The sequence below is a fragment of the Mus caroli genome, unplaced genomic scaffold, assembly GCF_978045245.1.
Source record: "Mus caroli unplaced genomic scaffold, Mus_caroli_1 scaffold_13, whole genome shotgun sequence".
In the NCBI taxonomy this organism is placed as follows: domain Eukaryota; kingdom Metazoa; phylum Chordata; class Mammalia; order Rodentia; family Muridae; genus Mus; species Mus caroli.
Genome location: NW_028227268.1, coordinates 20,119,605 through 20,125,719, shown reverse-complemented (window position 1 = coordinate 20,125,719; position 6,115 = coordinate 20,119,605).

The following is a 6,115-nucleotide window of genomic DNA, read 5'->3' as shown; positions in this document are numbered from 1 at the left end:
ACATCTCCCACTCTGTGGCTTCTTTGGTGTCATCTTTTGATGGGGTGTTTTTTTTTTTTTAATTTTAATGTCATCAAGGCCATCAGTGTTTTCCTTTGTGCTCTTTATTTTTCGAGTCTCAAATACTCTTTCCCAGGGTTGGGAGTTGATAGAGTGCTTGCCTGGCATACACAAAGCGCCCCGTTTGCCTCCGTTTGATTCACAGCACCACGTACACCAGGCGCTGGGGCAGCACCTGAGCAGTAAAGACAGATAAGAAGTTCAATATCATTCTCAGCTACAGATGAGCTCAAGAGCAGCCTGGGCTACATGAGAGCCTCAAAATTAAAAGGAAATAGGGACTGGGGAGAGAGCCAAGTGGATAAAGCACTTCTCACACCAAGTGAGAATGAGATTTGGATCTCCAGACCCCAAGGAAAGCCAGGCACAGTGGGGCGTGTCTGAAATTCCTATGCTCCAGTGGCTAGATGGGAGGCAGAGACAAGAGAATCCCTGAAAGCTTGTGAGTCAGCTAGCCTTGCACATACTGTTAAAGTAACTTTCATTTGCCTGATGTAATTGTCATCTCTGAGGCTTACTGCCTCTCTCTGCTAACCTAGGCCTAGTCCTGGAAGCTTCTAGCCTTTGTATAATCTACTCTAGACCTAGAATGTTTTCAGCCTCTGAGACTTCCTGCTGAATAAGCTCACCTTTCTTGTTCTTTCTGAACTCCGTTGGCTGGTTTGACTCAGCTAGTCTGCCTCAGACTCCTCTCCAAGCTGACTGATTCAACCTGGCTTCTCTCTCCGCCTCTAACCAAATTGCTCTGCTTGGCCGCAAACTAACTCTAGCAATCTGTGATCATCTTCTGGCTCCTTCTTATTCTCTGGCTCCTTCTGTCTTCAACAGTGTGTAGCTTGTTCTCTCTTCAACCTGTCTCTGTAAAACTTTCCTGGTAAAGCTGCCTGCCTCTCTCTGTCTCTCTCTGAACTGCTGCAGCTCCCAAGTAGCTTCCCTTTCTTGTCTCTTCTCCTAAGAGCTGGGCATATCCTGTTCTGTCACATCTTTCCTGATTTGTTACTTTGCCTGCCACTCAATTAGACACCACTTTCCAACATGGGTGCTTCCTTCTATAAACTAACTTTACCTTCATTGTTTGGGATTAAAGGTGTGTGCTAAGGGCCGAGGTACACCGTAACTAGAAACAGGGTTTGGTTTTGTTCTTTCCCCAGTAAATAACACAATCTCAAGGTTCACAGTGTGATCAAATAGCCTTCAACTTTACACAGCTGGGAACAATAAAGCCAACCTGTTCAAATAAAATGGAAGGCAAGGACTGCACTAGAGGTGTCCTTTGACCTCCATATGTGTGCCATGGCTCGTGATTGCTCATGCATGGGGACATACGCATGCGCGTGCACGCGCACACACACACACATGTTACATTTTAAAAGACAAAGTCAAGAACTCTTCCCCTGCCCAAAGGCCATGAATTTGCTCTCTACTCTGTTCTAAATGTTGTACATACCTAGAGTTAATTTTCGAGCATGATGAGAGACAAGGATGTTCTCTCTCTCTCTCTCTCTCTCTCTCTCTCTCTCTCTCTCTCTCTCTCTCTCTCTCTCCCTGTCTTTCTTTGCCCACTACTTGGTATCTTTGGTGTCTATACTCTACCTCCCTTAGACCCAGATCACCCGTCCGCACACATGCTGAAAAGATGACTCAGTAGTTAAGAGCACTTAATACTCATGCTGGCTAGGTTTTGTTTTTTGTTTTTGTTTTGGTTTTTTTTTTTTGTCAACTTGACACAAGCTAGAGTCATTTGGGAAGAGGGGATCTCAACTGAGAAAAATGCCCCTACCAGTCTTGCCTGTGGACAAGCCTGTGGGACATTTTCTCAATTTAAGATATAAGAGGGTCCAGTTCCTTGAGGGCTGTGCCACCACTGGGAAGGTGGCCCTGGGTGCTATAAGAAAATAGGCTGAGCTGAGCAGTGGTGGCGCATTCCTTGACTCCCAGCATTCAGGTGGCAGAGGCAGGCAGATCTCTGAGTTTGAAGCCAGCCTGGTCTACAGAGTGAGTTCCAGGACAGCCAGGGCTACACAGAGAAACCTTGACTTGGAAAACAAACAAACAAACAAACAAAAGAAGGCTGAGTAAGCCATGAAGAACAAGCCAATAAGAAGTGCTCCTCCATGACCTCTGCTTTCGTTCCTGCCTCCAGGCTTCTGCCTTGAGTTTCCGCCCTGACCTCCCCCACGTGATAGACCATAAACTGCCTTTTCCCCTCCAAGTTGCTTTTGATCATGGTGTTTATCCCAGCAATAGAAACCCTAATTAAGACACTTCCAGAAGACCCAGGTTTGGTACCCAGAATCCAAATCAGGCATCTCAGAACCAACTATAATTCCAGCTCCAGGGGATGCAACATCCTCTGGCCTCCTTGGGCATCTGCACACATATGATGCACATAAACTCATGTAGGCACACACATACATACGCATAAATTCTCTAAGTGAATAAAATCCTTAGAAAATAAACACATACAAACGCATAAAGAATGCATGCCATAGGACTTCCGGCCATGGGACTTCCAGCCACAGGACTTCCGGGTCACAATTTATCTATCTTCTGTCATTCCTGGTCTCTAGTGAAGTGTACATGAGCCAAGCTTGTCCCTCCCCCCACTTTTCTTTTCTTTTTTTTTTTTTTTTTTTTTGGTTTTTCGAGACAGGGTTTCTCTGTGTAGCCCTGGCTGTCTCCTGGCACTCAATTTGTAGACCAGGCTGGCCTCGAACTCAGAAATCTGCCTGCCTCTGCCTCCCGAGTGCTGGGATTAAAGGTGTGCGCCACCACGCCCGGCTTCCCCCCACTTTTCATGCACCTCTTTGATTTCATTAAAAAATTTCATTCTATTTACAGACACCAACCTGGTTTCTTCTGAAAGGTCTTTCCTCTAATGAGGACTTCTGCCCTTCTCCTAATCTCTTCCAAGATGATCCGTTGAACTCCTAGATATTCTCTTCCCTTGTTTTTCAAATCTGCTGTCAATTTTTTACTCTCCAGTCCATGCCAAAACTTCCGAGCTGGAACTCTGCCTCTGCGCACTCAGTGAGGAGTCCCTGTGCTGAGACTTTCCCTGCTGTTTTCAATATCTGCAGTCCCTGAGAGTCTGTTGCTATTGCCCATCGTCTCTGCGTGTCCTTGCTAGTGCCATCTGGTGTCCTCTGGATTCGGTAATCTTGGATCACATACTAGGTCATATTTTTTTTAAAAAAATCATTTGTCAAACATAATTTGAGGCTTAGAGCGATGCTAATTTCCTTTGGGAAGGATTTCTCACTGGTGCCCTGCAGTGCTTGGAGGAAAGATGGACCCCAAGCAATTTCCCCCAGGCTCGGAACACTTGGAATTCCAGGTCAAAGCTTAAAGTTTTAGGGCCTGTGAGATGGCTCAGAAGGTTAAAAGTGTTTGCCTGACAACCCTGATTTCTGGAGTCTGATTCCCCCAGAACCCACGGAGAAAGGAGAGAACCGACCTGAAAACATTATCTTCATATCATCTCACACACACACACACACACACACACACACACACACACACACGCGCGCGCGTGCACACATGCGCACCATGGCATGTGCACACCCACATACATAGATACATAGACATACACCTCACATACACAGTATTAATAATAATACTTTTATTATTATTATTTTATTTAATTTATTAATCATATTAAAATATTTATTGTTGCTATTATTATTATTATTATTATTATTATTATTATTATTATTGAAATGAGAAAACTTTAAGTGTCCCAGGAAACCTGCACGACAAGGGTTGAATGGAAGTCCACAGTAGCCTGGGGTGTTTGTGACACTCAGAGTCCCTGCCCTCGGGAGCTTTAGATTCCTAGCCCTTGGCCTTCCCTGCATCGTCTGAAGTCTCTCTCTTCTTCAGTGCTGCAGGCTGAAGCTGGGGATCAGCAAACATGTCACCATTGTAGCTGTGTCTTCTGCATTGGTGAGAACTCAAGAGCAAATGCCACTGCCAGGCTGGGCTCATTTTTTTTCTGCAGCAGACCATGGCCACCTGGTAACCCCACCCCCACCCTGCTATCCCTCATTCTTGGTTGCTTGAAATCTTTAAATAATGACATAATCTGTCCATTTTTTTTCTTTGTGGTCTTTGTTTTAGCAAATGTATATTTTAGAATAATCTAGGGTTTACAGAGAGGTTTCAGAGACAATACAGAAAGTTCCTAAATAGCCTTCACTGTTTCTTCTACTGTTAGCATCTTACATAAACCAGGATGTGTTGTCAAAGCCAAGAAATTAACCTTGGTATGTTACTACTAACTAGACTACAGATTTTATGTTACTATTTTTCATGCCTCTTCTCTAATAATTTTTCTGTGTCCTTGGGATCCAATCCAAGATACCACATGGCATCCGGCTGGGTTAATGTTCTTAGGGAGATTTTTAAATATATAGTCATCTCTCAGTATCCCCGGGGCATTGATGCTAGTACACCTCCCCCAGATTAACAAACACTAATGCTCAAGTCCCGTCTATAAAATGTCATTGTGTTAGCCTTAACTTGTGCGTGTCTCGTTCATGGGTGGCTTCCAATACCTGATACAAAGAAAGCACCATATCAATAGCTGTTCTTCTGTAAGCTTAGAGAACACTGCCAAGTTCACTAGAGATGCAGCCATCATAAGTCTGAAGAGCCAGGGCTGCTGTCATCGGCTCTTATCAAAAGCTATTTGGGAGACCGAGGCAGAAGGCAGAAGGCTTCTGATTTCAAGGCCTATTTGAGTACAGAGTGTGTTCAAGGCCAGTCTGAGTGGCTTAAAGGCAGAGTCCAAAAAGAGATAAAATGAGGGCCAGGGTATAACTCAGTGATAGAAGCACTTACCTCACATGTTGAGGACCTAAGTTTGATCCCTGACAACATGCACACACACTCGAGTGCACGCACTCGCGCGCGCGCGCGCGCGCGCACACACACACACGCACGCACGCAAAGGTGTAGCGGACAATGCCTGACTCCTGAGCACCTGAGAGATGCTGAGGGTCTGATCTATGAAATGCTGGGGCCTACAGCAGGGTCTGCCCATGTCACTCTGTCCACATGCAGACAATGTACTACTTAGCATGTAGCAAACTCAAATTTTGCTTCTCTAAAAATTTCTGGACTTTAAAAAAATTTTTTTTATTGGAACTGGAGAGATGGCTCAGTATGCTGCTTTTGCAAAGGACCCAGGTTCAGTTCTCAACACCTACATGGCAGCCCACAACCTTCTATAGCTCCAGTTTCCGGGATCAACACCCCTTTCTGGGGCTTCCTTGGATAGCAGGCATGTATGTGGGACATAGGTAAACACTCTTATATACAAAATAAAAAATAAATAAATCCCTTTAAAATTTTTAATTATTGAGCCTCTGTGTGTGTGTGTGTGTGTGTGTGTGTGCATGTGTGTATGTGTGTATGTGTGTGTTTGATGATGATCAAACTTGGTTCTTGCACATTAGGTAAATTCTCTGTCACTGAATGATACCTCTAAGGGTTGTGCCGTAGTTTGCATGTCTGAGGACAGCTCTGTGGGGTCAGATCTCTCCCCCATCTCTATGTGGCTTCATAGGATCAGATTCAAATCCTCAGGCTTGCATGGCTATCTCGCCAGTGTCTAGCTTCCTGGACTCACCCGGCTCCCCTTTCTCCATCTGAGTTTGTTTGAATCGCAGATGCAGAATCCACCAGCATGAGGGACAGCTTCTCCCTCAGCCAGCCCCTGAGCGAGCTGGGCTTTCTGCTCTGCTCCGGCCGCCCTCCCCGCTGCTACCAAAGCAATTCTATTCCTCAGCCTGAAAACTGTTAGAAGAATCGACACAGAAACTGTAACAGACTCCGATTTGTTTGTAGCACCAGTTAAAACACAGTTCGCACCTGCCAGGGATGGGGAAGCTGGTACAGAGGACCGAGTGAGAGACACATCACACCTGTGTGGGCTCAGCTGCTCTACAGCATCCCAAGAGCTGAACACGCAGTAGTCTCTCTTGCCCACAGGGTGTCTGCCGCAAGCCTGGTAGCTGTCTGGGACAGACTCTTCTGGAGTTAATGGCTTCCC